The sequence below is a fragment of the Lineus longissimus genome, chromosome 17 (assembly GCF_910592395.1).
Source record: "Lineus longissimus chromosome 17, tnLinLong1.2, whole genome shotgun sequence".
Lineage (NCBI taxonomy): Eukaryota > Metazoa > Nemertea > Pilidiophora > Heteronemertea > Lineidae > Lineus > Lineus longissimus.
In genome coordinates, this window is record NC_088324.1 from 2,427,560 (window position 1) to 2,442,317 (window position 14,758).

Genomic DNA, 14,758 nt, shown 5'->3' on the forward strand with positions numbered 1-14,758 from the left:
TTACAGAATTTACGGTTAGTAACTATAAAACAAATTCTACACATATGAACCTAGATGCACTTTCTGTTAGGCTCATGCACAGTTATCAAGTAGAATGGCTATGGTCGAACCATTCCATAAAGATGTCTGGCAATCCTTTCGGGTGAACCCGAACATCTCACTTTACTATCTTGTCCAAGGATCTCGCTAACAACCTCGGCACAGTTTCGTACACTGTGAGGATCCCACCAGAACCTGAAAATACCAGACTGCAATGGAAGAGACAACAAAATTCGCAATTGTCCTGCTCGAAACTTGGCTCTGACAACAGTATAGTCTGTGTGAGACGGAGGCGCCATCTGCAATTTCTGCACCAAGCGCACCTGTTGCTCCCTTGACATAGGAACCGGGGCGGCAAACCCATTATTCACCTCTAGATTCTCCTTGTGCACCGACAGATCGATGGGCTGGCCCTGTGCTGAAAAGACGAAATCAGACTCATTACAAGAACAAACATTACTTATTTCTTTACCTGTCTCATCAACAAAATGATACTTAGGTGTGTCCTCGCTGTTGAGATGACACTTGTCCTCTTCAACATCAATCTTTGGTTCGTTCATAGCCAAAGCTTCTCTCAACTTTTGCAAGTTAGAGATATTACTACACTCAGTGGCTCTCATAAATGCCGGCTTAATTCGGTTTACATGAAACACATCTCTCAATATTCTACCCTTGATATCTGCAAGCAATACATGGCTAGGATCCAACACTTGATGAACAACAAATGGACCCACATACTTAGCAGTGAACTTCTTAGCATTGGATGTAAGACTAGAACTGCTGGGTTTATGCAAATAAATAAGCTGTCCTTGGGCATATGTTGGACTCTTTGACAATCGTTGTGAGATCTTCTCATTCTGGGTTTTCTGCTGGTGTTCCTGCAACTGTAACATGAACTTAGATACACTATCAAATCGGTGTTTTAACTGTTCAATATACTCCTGTTGGGACTTGGTCAATCCCAAAAGTGGCCTGAAATTTAAACCACTAACATCTTTCGGTTCCCTGTAAAATAACAAATAATAGGGGGAATGATTCCCTAACTGGGGCGAACAAAATGTGTTATAAGAGTATTGCGCAACCGAATGATACCGTATCCAATCGTCACCATACTGATCTAAATTCACTTTTATCAAATCAGCGACTGATTTAATCTGTCTTTCTACATGTAGCGAACCGTGATTCATAACAGACACAACTTTCTGGCTGATACCAAGTGCAGTACACACAATCTCCATGACTTTACCTATCAACGACGACTGGGCATCTGTAACTAGGACATCTGGGATGCCATAACAGCAAAATACGCGCTGGATAAGGGCCTCACTGATAGCTGGAGCATCCAATGTCTTCATTGGAACACACACAGTATATCTCGTTATAGCACAGGTAACAACCATCAGCCATGAATATCCCGATTTTGACGTCACCATCTTCTTGAAATCTAAAGAAATAGTCTGAAATGCCCATTTCCTTACAAGAAATGGCCATTTTGTTAGTTCATACTTACCTATGGAACACTTTTGCATGTTACTCCATTTGGGCTCAAACACAAGAGTATCCCTTTAATTTTCTAAAGGGAGAACTGAGTTAACAGCTCGGCCGCCAGGCGGCGCCCTGACCGATCCCGCGAGATCGCGCCGATCTCATGCCGCCATATTTAGTCTTTACTCTTGAGCGTTAATAAAGAGTATGTCCCGTTTGTGGGGACGGCGGGTGGGCCGTGTTCCATAGGTAAGTATGAACTAACAAAATGGCCATTTCTTGTAAGGAAATGGGCATTTTGTGTCATTCAAACTTACCTATGGAACACTTTTGCATCGAATCCCAGCAACCTATTGGAGGTGGGAAACGAGGACTTACCTAAGGCTGAGCTGTTGTTCCATCCAGGAGGCACCACCGGCATATTAGCTAAGGAGGACCGCCAGGGGAAAGAAATGGGGAGAACCGGAGGACCGGTATTTTGATCTCGGTATTACAATCATATTATAGAGAGTAATAGACCCATTCTCCGGAAAGCGCTAGAATTGCGTAATAAAACCATCTTCTTTCCGGCAACAGAGCTTAGAGCAAGTAAGGCATGTTGAAGGGTGTAGAATGAGTTATTGCTAAACAACAATAAGAAATTGCGTCCTTTCTAGTCTACTAGGGGTTGCCTGGATGTTGAAGATAGGGCATATCAAAAATGGCGCAAGATGCGCGTTTGACTCTTCAATCGGGCTTCCCCCCCTTTTTTGATCTAGCCAGGATCAAACAACATGCCCCGCAGACACAATCGGGCCGATTGTGTGCATGCCATCTACGAGGGAAGAAACGTCTCGTAGGTAGAAACGAGAGAATGTGGAGTGATTAGTCCAACATGCAGCGGAAACGACTTCTTGAAGAGCAACTCCTCGGTAGTTAGCCCAGGAGGTGGCTAGTGCTCTAACTTCGTGCGCTGAGATGTTAGCTAGCGCACGAAGATCAGAGGAAGTCTTCAAGGTGTTGTAGGAAAGACGAATAGTCTCCACAATCCACCTTGAAATAGTGGCGGCCGCTATCTCTCGTTTATTTCCCTCCTTATAGGACAAAAACAAACGCTCTCTCCCCTGGCGGATACCGGGAGGTTTTGTCCTATTTATGTAGAACTTTAGGGCCCTAACGGGATATAAAGTTCTGTCAGGAAGATCATAAGAGATCGTTCCTGACAGAGAGGGAATAGTAACCGGGGGCCGAGAGGCGGCCGGTCCCTGGTTCTTCGCCAGAAATCCTGGTATAAAAGCCAGGATAACCTCCCCTCCCTCTCTAAAAGCCAGCTTCTTAAAAGAAAGTGCATGGAGCTCTGATCTCCGTTGGGCGGTAGCCAAGGCTACTAGAAAGACCGTTTTGAGTGTCAGATATTTCATGGATGAAATAGACATGGGTTCAAAAGGATGCCTCATGAGCACCTTAAGGACAACAGAAAGGTCCCATTTAGGGGTGTTGTGAACCGGTCTAGGACGCTCTAATAACATTCCTCTGAAAAGAGGGGTTATTTGGTCCTCCCAACGAAGATCCCAGGTGCTTAAAACACGGAGGGTAGAAGCGATGGCGGACTTGTACCCTTTTATAGCCGTGACAGATAGTTGTCTTTCCGTGAATAATTCAATAAGGAAATCAACTAATCTGTACATAGAGGGAGAGATCGGATTAACTCCGTTCTCCCTGCACCAGGAAGTGAAGGTAGACCACTTTCCTTGATACACATCAAGGGTAGACCCCCTTTGAGGTGCGGACATGCGCTTGACAGCGATGTCCGAAAAGCCTCTCTGGTGGAGATGCAACTGGATAAGTTCCAGGTGTGAAACTTGAAAAATCCAGGGTTCTGGTGGTAGCATCTCCCCAGGGGGTGCCACAGGAGGTGCTTCCAAGTAGGAAGACGCCTGGGGTGATCTATCAGGAGCTCCAGCAAGGCTGGGAACCAGGCCTGATTTGGCCAGCAAGGTGCGATGAGAGTTATTCTCACCGGATGGCTGGTCAAGATCTTGTTCAGGACTGGTTGGATGAGAGGGAGGGGTGGAAACGCATATGCGTTCAGCCCGACCCAAGAGGCTGTAAGGCTGTCGACTTCCAGGGCCTCTTCGTCCGGAAGTGGAGAGTAATAGATGGGAAGGCGATTGTTCAGCCTGGTGGCGAACAGATCTACCTTCGGAGATTGCCAAAGGCGACAAAGGTCGTCTACAATCTCCTGATGGAGTGTCCACTCTGTCTGAACTAGCTTGTTCTGACGGGACAGGGCGTCGGCAAGGATGTTGCGATTGCCCGGTATGTGTCTGGCACATATCGATACTCCAAGGTCGGCACAAAGATGGTAAAGCTCCCAAGTTAGCTGGCAAAGAATGCCGGACTTTGTGCCTCCCTGTCTCCTGACATATGCTACTACTGTAGAATTGTCGGAGAACAGGGTTACTCTCCGATTCTTCAGGCGAAGGGAAAGAGCCCTCACGGCAAGAAGGACAGCCTTCATTTCCAATATATTTATTGGAAGAATGGTCTCCTCCCTTGTCCATAGACCTCTTATGGACATGTCCCCGTTGTTCAGATGTGCTCCCCACCCTAGTAGGGAAGCATCTGTGAACAGGGACACTTCTGGGGGCGGTGGAGCAAGATCTACACCGCTTTGGAGACGAGTCTCCGACTCCCAGAAGTTCCAGACGTTCTTGAGTAGGTATTGAGGTATCAATACCAACTTGTCTAATGGGTCCCTGTGGGGTTTCCATAGAGACATTAGAAACATCTGGATGGGACGCATATATAGACGGCCAAGGGGGATTTGGTCTGCTGCCGAATTCAGAAGTCCCAAAAGGCTCAAGCATCGCCTTGCGGGAGCTTGAGTCCTTCCTCTGAATTCTGCGACGAGATGAAGAATTTTCTTTATCCTGTCTAGGGGGGGGGGGGGGGGGGGGGGGCAGCATTTTCCCTATGGCCGTAAGGAACCGAACTCCAATGTAAACGAAGTCTTGGGATGGTAAGAATTCTGACTTTGTTTCGTTGATAATCGTACCTGCGGAAACTACTTTTTGCTTTAGAACCTGAAGTTGTTGCAGTAGTAGTTCCCGCGATTTGCAACGGAGTAGCCAATCGTCTAGGTAGTGATGGAGCTTGAACCCCATCACGTGAAAGGGAGCGACGAAGGCTGTGACTATCATCGTAAAAATTAGGGGTGCCGATGCCAGACCGAACGGCAGGGCCCTTAATTGATACGTCTTTCCTTCGTAATGGAATCGAAGGAAGTGTTGATAGTCTGGATGGATCGGTACATGTAAGTACGCATCCATTAAATCCATCGATACCGCCCAATCGTTGGGCTGTATCGCCGTTGCTATAGACCTGGTGGTTTCCATCTTGAAATGAGGAACATTCAAGAAGGTGTTTAACCTGGAAAGGTCTATGATCAGCCTCCATGTCCCTGCTTTCTTGGGAACCAAGAAAACGTGGCTGTAAAAGCCGGGGGAGCATGGATCTTGAAGGACCTGGATAGCTTGCTTCTCCAGTAATGTCGCGACCTCTGCTTGGAGGGCAGAGGCCTTGACTGGGTCCTTCGGTGGCTGAACTGGGGTTGGATATATGGTAGTCGGGGGGGGTACGGTTGAAATCTAGTTTCACTCCGTACCTCAACATGTTTGGGACTGGGGACCCCTTTGGGCACCAATCGTCCCAAATGTCTGCAAATTTTTGCAGACGGCCCCCGACTACCGGAGTCGGCTCCTTTTTGCGTCCGGGAGGAGAAAGGAGGGGGGAGTCACCTCTTCCGGCCAGCACCCCTTGGGCGAAAGGAGTGCTTAGTCGGACCGGACCCACCCTGGTTAGAGGAAGTATTTTTCCTCTTTCCAGTCCGGCGACCCTCCGCTTCCCGTCGGAAGGATCCAGCAGGAGCAGGCTGACTAGGCGGGGTAGGCCTAGGCAGGACCTGCCTGGCGTACGGGATTGAACCCGATGCCTGCTGGGGCCTCTCTATCTTTCTAGCATTAGGTAGAGAGGTCTTGACCCTCTGTGTCGCAGTGGGGGCATATAATTTGTCCCAATCTTTCTGTGCTTGAGCCGCCTCTTGTACAGAATCTGCGAACAGGAAAGAACCGTCCATAGGAGCGGTTCTTAAGGCCCCTTCCAGCTGGAGGGATCTGATGACATTGAGAGAGCCCAGTGCGGCGTCTCTACGGAGTAGGACGCTATTTGCTGCGGTCTTGGCGGACAGCGCAATAGCGTGCCTAATCGAATGTGACAAGGATGTCACAAGCGATTTTGTGTCATCAGATAGTGACTCATTATCTTTTAGGGATCTGGCTAGGGCCAGGTTAGTGTGCTCTGCGTAGGAGAGTACCACTAACGTGTTTTTGGCCAGACCCTCTTGTGCTCTAAGGTCTCGGTAAGCCGAGGAGGAGGTCACCCTAGGCACGAGTTGGTCCAGCTGTACATCGTCCTTTAATATGGAAGTCGATGCTGCAGCTGGACAGCCGGCCGAGCTGACTCGATAATAGTCAGCGCGGTACTGCCTAACGGGAGGAAGTTGTGCCGTGAACAACTTCCCCGGTTTACACCAAGCTTCCGGTCCGACTGCCGGAAGGACAGGGATGGAAGTACGTTGGTGGGCGTCTTGTGAGTCTCTGATTGTACGCTCCAAAAGTTCAGAGACTGCTACCACCGACGGGGAGGGAGGAAGGAATTCAAGTGCCCGAGTGGAGCCTTGAGAAACCTGTGGATTGGGATCCACTTCCTGTCCCCAGAGTGAAAAGGTCGGTGTTGACAAGGCTGGCAGTTCCGGCGGGGTAGGGCACAGATCCTGCGGGAGGTACGCTCTGATCAAGGATCTGAGTGTCCTCATATCCGACAGGATACTGGCCTCCTCTGGTGACAGCTCCTCCTGATTGGGGGAGCGGTAGCCTGGCTGAGAACTCTCGTTCTCAGAAAATTCCTCTAAAATAGAGGAGTCGGATGGTGGGTATCCGATGGGACCAGGCGCACCAGAGGAACCGGAACCCTGCTCCAGATGGCTGAGTCTATCAGAAAGACCTGCTACCATCTGGATGAGCTGGGACAGTTGCTGTCCCGACTCGGGTTCCGGACCCGACGTGCGGCTTCTCTCAACGACGGGCGGTTGAGGCGAGGGTGAGCGCATAAGCGAACCCTGGAAGCCGTATGTGCGGGCGAATGGGTCTTCCGGAAGCGGAAGATGCCCATATTCTGAACCAGAGTTCAGATGTCCTCTCTGCGTAGCTCGTTCCATGGGAACGACGCCTCTGCTACGAGGAGGGGGTGGCACTTCCGGTTGGTTCCACCCAAGAGGTTGGCCAACGTAGGAAGGTGCCTGCATTTCCGGTAGGACGAAGTCCGAAACCGGAAATGCCCGTAACTCCTTCGCCGGTATGGAGCTACCGGAAGCCCTTTTAGAATGGGGGTACGGAGGGCGGAAACGCTGTTACCGAAGACGCATGGCGTTTCGGAGGTGGCGTTATAAGGTCCGGCCCTACTCTACTGTGTCCGTGAGGACTGGGGTTATTTCGCAGTAAAGACTGAGAAAAACCCCCAGTAGAGTCTTCGGTTACTGAAAAACGGGAACCCGCGTCAGTAACCGGAACTGCAATCGGCGGACCGGAAGCAGGGTGCTCCCGCGGGTACAAAGGGCTTGTACTCGGGGGAGCGGACGACAGGGGAACCGGAAGGTTCCCTGAGGTCCGGGGTATATTAAACCCTTGGAGACTTATTGGATGTAAGTCTCCCTTGGGACCACAGACATTAATAATGTCAGATCCCGCATCCTTCGCAGCCGCGGCCGGAACCGGAACTCGGCTGACGGAAGGAGTGGTGGCGGGAGGTTTGCTAGACCTCCGGGTTATATGCCCGGAAACGGAACCGGATGAGGGTTTAGGCGTCTTCGCGGCCCGTTTCCCGCCACCAGACGAAGTCCTTTGTGGTGAGACAAAGGATGCTGTCGGAGGGGTACGCCATATAAAAAATGGTAACAATGACAATAAAAACACTGGGAACCCCAAGTAGGCCAGAAAGGACGCAATAATTAATGGAAAGGAAAACATGCCTACTTGAATTAAACACTATTGCAATGGATCTGAGTCTTGTTCATTACAATAGAGCGGAGAATAGCCTACTTAACTCTACCCTACCAAGATCAAAATAATGGAGCCGGGTCGACTAAGCTAGCTAAGAACATGTCTATAATTAAATAGACTGGACAATACTAATGCCAAGATTAGTTTGGCGGTCTACTCCGTAGGTGAATGAACCCAAAAATTGTCTAGACTTGGCTGGTTGAATTTGGTTTTAAATCGAATTCACGGCAGCTTTGAAAAAACGATGTGCTTCGTAGAAGCACAAGAGTAAAGACTGAATATGGCGGCATGAGATCGGCGCGATCTCGCGGGATCGGTCAGGGCGCCGCCTGGCGGCCGAGCTGTTAACTCAGTTCTCCCTTTAGAAAATTAAAGGGATACTCTTTTGTTTGAGCCCAAATGGAGTAACATGCAAAAGTGTTCCATAGGTAAGTTTGAATGACACAAAATGGTGAATAATCCAAAGGAATTCGCTCATGGAATGGCCTCAGCATTTCAGCTTTTTCTTTGAATTGCTGGCATTGAGCACAAGACTGGATATAAGATACAATGCGTTGATACATGCCATGAAAATAGAACAATTTCCTCATTGTGAGGTAAGTTCTAACACAACCTTGGTGATTGCTCAATAGAGAATCATGATACTTGGCTATTAACGGATCAATGAACTGGTCAGGGATCACAAGCTGAAAACAGAAATGATCACTATTAGACGGAAAGAATATTCTGAAAAGAATATCATTGCATAATAAATATTGTTCTGCTCTAAGCATTATCACTCTTGCTGCTTTCTTATCATTCGGTAAAATTTGGTAAGCCAGATAATCATAAATAGGTTTAAAGTTTGGAGAAGACTGTTGGGCTGCCTTGAATTGTTGTGTTTCAAAAGGTAAATTGTAATCTCTGATGACTTTCCGTTTTATGATATTGAAAACTCTGTTAAGCTCAGACTGGTTGGGGATATGACGAGCCGTCAAATCCTCGATCTTGGTGATCAGAGGCTCTGGCTTGCGAAGAAACTCCAGAAATTCCTCTATGTTTGAATCCTCTTTAGCCGGTTTCTTGACAATTCGGTCCACCAGTCTTGGTTCTTCTGGTACTGGCTTTCTGGGTTTCGCAGGTTTTGTCTTTGGCGGTGGGTAGAAGATGTCCCCCGGTATCATTGGTTCGAAGTCTCTCAATTCACCTGGTCGGGGTTGGTTGTCGGCCTGCAGGGGGTGTTGATCATTATTCTCGTTCTGCAAAGGCGGGTCTAAGACGTCCTCCTGTTGATTGACATCTTGAGCATCTGGAATCGGCTGGTCCTGGTTAGCCTCAACTTCAGGGACCTCAGCATCTTTGGGTACGGGTGGTCTCTCCGGAAAAAGTGGCTTGACAGGAATGTTCATCTGTCTCGCGAACGCTCGCGTCACTGGCCTTTCTACTGGGGCTGCTCTGAAAGGAAAGGCGTGATCATCTGCAGACAACGGGCAGAATTGTACTAGCTGGGCTGGAAGGGCTATTGGCATAATCCTTTCAAGGTCATCATCGTCTTCCCTTGGTGCTCTGCTGAGGAAATCTGAAATGACCATATCGGACCCTTTACAGTAAGAAATGTCAAAAGAATACTGAGATAGTCGTTCCCATAGCTTCTGCAACCTAAGAGTAGGTGGCTGGTGTTTTGACTTGTACATCTGGACTAGAGAGGAGTGGTCAACATAGCAATGAAATGTCGTAGATTGTAAGTAATATTTCCAAGCTGTAACATTCATGAGAAGACCTGTCAATTCAAGTTCACTGACACTATACCTTTGTGCGGCGCTGGGCAAGATTTTGCTGTAATAGCCAACAACACGCTGTTGTCCACAAATATCTTGCATTAACACTGAACCGGTGGCACACCTAGAAGTATCGCTGTACAAATGGAAATCACCAGTGCCTTGAGGGGCACACAAGATTGGAGGGGATACAAGAAGTTCTCTGATCTTCTCAAATCTGTCGTCATGTTCCTCAGTCCAAAGAAATCTCTGATTTTTCCTAGAAAGAGAATGAAGGGGTTTGAAGAGAATCTGGAGTTTCGGTAAATACATAGAAAGAAACGTGACGGCTCCAATAAAGCGTCTCAACTCTCGCTGGTTAGAGGGTTTCCTCATGTTTCTAATCGCTGCGCACTTGTCCATCATCGCTCGGACTTGAACAATTCCGTCTGGTTCTGAAATGGAAATTTCATGACCAATATATGTACAACTTGATCGAAACAAACGGCATTTTTGGGCTGACAGCTTTAATCCATGTTCCTGAAAAACCTGCAGAATACATTGAAGATGACCCATGTGCTCAGACTCATTACGGCTAAAAATCAAACAATCGTCATGTATAGCAACACAAAAGTCATCTTTATCTGGAATTGTAGCTAATATCTCATTAATCTGTTGTTGCCACTTGGCTGGTGACATGTTCATTCCCATTGGTAACCGTTGGTACATATACATCGGTGCGCCCGGATAGGGGCAAATCCCTGTGTATCTCTGCGATTTTTTAGAAAGGGGTAGAGTATGAAAAGCAGATTTTAAATCTATAACAGAAAGAACTCGACACTCTGATTTTCCTAATCTAGAAAGAACATTCTGCAACGAGAGATAATTCTGTTGAGCTGTCACAACTTTCCGGTTGAGAAACCTAAAATCTGAAACAAATCTAAATTGATCTGAATTTGGCTTCTTGATTAACAAACACGGCGAACTGTAGGCGGAACAACCCTTCTTGAGAATCCCTAACTTCACCAACTTCCGTAGTTCTCTATCCATTATGGGTTTCTGTACATCTGGAATTGGATATGGTTTGATATAAAATGGAGTTGTGTCCTTCAATTCAATATCCACTTCAATGTTTGGACAATGTCCTATCTCACCATAAAGACTAAAAGCATCTTTGTGCTTTAAAATCATCTCCCTTACTCTTTGTTTCCCTTCTGTGTCTAAAATACAAGTGTCCGAATCAAGATCAATGGTATCCTTTAAAATCTCTCGAGGTGTCTTCCTGGAAAGGGGATCAGTACATTCAAGGTGGGGATACTTTTTCAGGTTTTTATACTGGACATCTGACTCACAAGAAGCTCTTGTCAAATGCGTCTGCAACATCTCCTGTGGAACTTGCCTGAAAGTATGAGAAAACTCACCCAAGTCAGTAAACGCTACTGGTTTATCAGAACTTAGAGAAATTGATCTTTTCCCCGTATTAGTGACTTGAACAGTACCCGTGCCCTTCTTAAGCTTTAAAAGTATATGAGATGGACAAAATCTGGTCAAATATTTACCAGAGTGTAGAAGGATCTCAGAATTTTTCAATACTTTTGGCAACTTACCTTTCACCAATACATGTTTTGTTTCTCCGGGTTTGATGATACTACGGTTGACAGGTGTGAACCAAACCTTCTTTGGTCTCACAGTAAAAGTACGGGTTGCAAAATCTAATGAACCATTCAAAGCGGATAACGTAGAGGCTCCTACCAACACATCTGGGCCAGTCAGGTTGTCTACTATGCAGGCATAAATTCTCAACCTACAACCCTGAATAGAAACTTCGAATGATAGTGCTTGATTAGTCTGTAGATATTCTCCATTACCAATTTTGAAGCAACGTGGTGCAATATCAAATGCTGGCAAGCTACTAAGAAACTTCGATTTCTGTATACAAGAACCTGAAATAAGACTAGAAGTTGCTCCTGAATCAAACAATAAGAGAATACCCTCTTTACTATCAAGATAGCCTTTGGCATAATTATTAGCTGTTAACTGTATGGCTGTAGTGTCAGTACCTAAAAATTCAGATGGGTCTTCAGCTTTTCTAACAGTTTCTCGGGGTAACTCAGTTGGTCCTTCTGAACCACCCCCTACTGAAAATTCTGATCTCTATTGGGTTGTCTGGGTCGCCATGACTGTCCTGACCTACCTGAGCCTGGGTCTTCCTGAAAGGAAGACTGGTTCATCATGTGATCGGCTTGCATCTGGAACATAGGGTGCTGACCTTGTTGGGCTGGAAATGGAGAGGGTTGTCCCTGTTGAGCTTGAAATCGAGAGGACTGTCCCTGTTGACCTTGTGCCATCTTGAGGTAACTCCAACACTTTCTCCATCCATGTCCAAACTTCCCACAGAAATGACACTGGAACGGACGGTATCCCTTGTTTTGCGGGCGATCAGTTGACCTTCTAGGACTGGGTTCTCGTTGTTGATCCTGGGTGGGAGTACGAGGACGAGAGGGGCTATTAGATCGATGACGATACCCGTGTCCGAACTCATTCCTCATTCTCTGTCTTCTGGGACTCCGACTATTGGGCCTATGATCATCATGACGACAACTTCCTGCTGCATTGCTGGCAAACTGCACCTGTAGGTCTTTGATGCTTGCTTCTAGTTCTTGAATGTCACTCTTGATGTCCCTTACATCTTGGGAGGGAGCTGCTACATGCACCTGATCTGTAAAGGATACACTTTTCGGCATCATATCTAAGTACTTTTGGGCTAGATTGGCAAGAACTTGGGCATTGGCTCCAACTGGAGCGGCCATGACAACTGCTCTCTGGCATTCTTCTGGCAGAGAGTGTAAAAACTTTGTTCGGATCTGTTGATCATTGTAGTTTATCATCTGCCCTGCAATTCTTATCTTCTGCAAGAACTGCTCTGCAGATTCACCTGTTTTGTAAACAATGTTGTCAAAGTATTTGACATTGGCAAACTCGCTATGGTGTTGGCTAAACCTGGATGAATGAGGCTCTCATATCATTCAGGTCTGTAAACATGCGACCATGTGCCCACAATCTTGCATTTCCTGCTAGGGACAATCTAAACCTAACCGTTACGGCTGGCATTGCTGCAGCATTGGGGTTGTCTAATCCATGGACCTGCAAATAGTCTGTAAAGAGATACCAATGACTGATCGCTTTCTCATTAGATACATCTTCACCAGTAAACTTAGGGTCTGGAAGAAAATCTGCTGGTCTAAGTACTGGTTGAGCTGGGGCTGCACCTGGAGCTGGAGCTGGAGCTGGGGCTGGAGCTGGAGCTGGAGCTGCGGCTGGGGCTGCACCTGGAGCTGGGTCTGCCATCTGACTGTAGTGCTATAAAACTGAAAAACTAAGAGTTGACAAGTAGAAATCCTAGTATTTGAAATGGCAACGCATCACAAACTATAACTACACGCAGTGTCAACACATTAAGTCTTCCCAGAGTTTAAAATTAGAAATGAAATGACCGTGAGTATAGCATGCCAATGGTTAGGAGTAATGCATGAAGTTCCCTTGCACTACCACGCCTCAAAATGAAAAGCTGACCATGTCGGACAAATGAAAAGTTAACTTGGTAATAAGTAGGCCTATTCCTCCTAGTAAATCAATTTAAGATAGGACTAAGTATAGCTACCGGACAAGGAAAACTGGCAAAGCTGGAAATCAAGAACATTATAGCGAGCAAAAAGTTGACACAAACATTACAATGTTGACACAAACATATGCAATAATGCGACTAAAAGATACCACATATCTGTAACTTGATACCGATTGTCTATGAAGATGGAATATTATACAAACAACAATAATGATCTAGAAACAGTAGAAGTAAACTAGTCTCTCATACACAAAAACAGTGTGCATTATTCGAAAACATCTAAGGATCACTCCTGAAGATAACTGCATAGCGGGTAACAATGTCCATCACTGTTTGACGAGGGGTTGATCACGTTGAAACCTCCGACAATCCTTGTAGGAAGTACTGCAGTAGATAACCATCACCTGGTTACTGGCTATCAAAACACCGTCACTGATGACGTCGACACTCACATACACTGGCAACATGAACTTCGTAAACCGCAGATTGACGATTACGAGACGATAAGACATAGACCAGTACGAGTTTCACTATAGATCATGCACAGTTCGAGTTGACAAATACCATTCCTGGTGGTTGGAGTCTGGTGAGACCAGATCTAGCGTAGGTATAGACAGTTTGGAGGAGTTTACACTTACTTCCTATCCCATGAAACATATCACTATCAGTGTTCCAACATTGCACTCATCACTCCCTATCAGTAAAGCATCATCAGTATCCGAGTATGTGCTGCAACGTAACGTATAAGCAGGTACACCATGTACACGGATAGTTTCAGTCACCTCTCTCCGATCCGATGAAGAAATGATAACAAAATGTTATCGTCAACAACCAGGTCACGATTGAGTGCACCAGCCACCACCAAGTGCCAAATGTACACAACACAGTAGTCAGTACACACTCTACATTTGAGTGTCCCCGATCGAGCACGCCATCCGCAAACTTGAAACGTTCGGATGAAAACGAAAACTACCGTCAAATTAACTCACTATTGCCCGGTGTTCGGCACCATGTTATGTTTTCCTGGTTCCATTTCATTCAATAGAGGCAAATCCTGGTTTATCGTAAAATATCACTTTATTATTCGAAATGACAATCTCCACCACATGAACAAGCTGAGCGCGTCGCTCCTTTTCGGAAGATCCCCGGATGAACAGGGTCTACACAACCCGTGCCCTAATTAAAGGAGTCTGGGCCTGCTCTAAATATTGTGCTATTTATACATCACAATATCGCCTTGGCATGTGATAAAATGGTTGTATGAACGTGCCAGTTTTTTCTACCTGGTAATTACAATTAAGGGCATCCTCTGAACATGTGTCGAAACAGTTCAAGAAAATGAAAACCACTAATTCGCAAGTTCTCAGAGACATCTCAATTGTTTTCCTGTTCGAATTATTATGACAACATGAAGAAAATAGAGGACTATCAGAACAAAAGTGCATTAAATCCTTTCGGCACAATTTAAATTACCCTTTTTAAACTCTGTTAAAAGTTGATTCTTTTTTTTTACAAAATAAATCGATATCCCGTGAGGAAAGAGAGTGTCCGTTCGGACGCTGATTCGCCAGGATGATATATATGTTTCGAACTTTATCAAGAACAGGACAAAAAACAATCGAATATTACACTTAAATTACAAAGTGTTCTTGCCTTTCGACCAGAATGTATAAAATTGTCACCAATGTTGACTCTTCGCCGTCACTACAAGGTTCGTTCTTGATCATAACAAACAAATATCCTTTGCTTAAACCAAAAAAAACTACCACCAACTT

The 14,758-nt window shown here is 46.1% G+C and overlaps 1 long non-coding RNA gene across 1 annotated transcript; it reads right to left on the minus strand.

Moving 5' to 3' along the window:
• Positions 1-190: 190 nt before the first annotated feature.
• Positions 191-1,430, minus strand: LOC135501671 (uncharacterized). The gene is made up of 3 exons (XR_010449623.1): positions 1,286-1,430; positions 778-923; positions 191-457 (listed from the first exon to the last, which is right to left on the minus strand). It is a non-coding gene; the product is annotated as an uncharacterized LOC135501671 (long non-coding RNA).
• Positions 1,431-14,758: the final 13,328 nt, after the last annotated feature.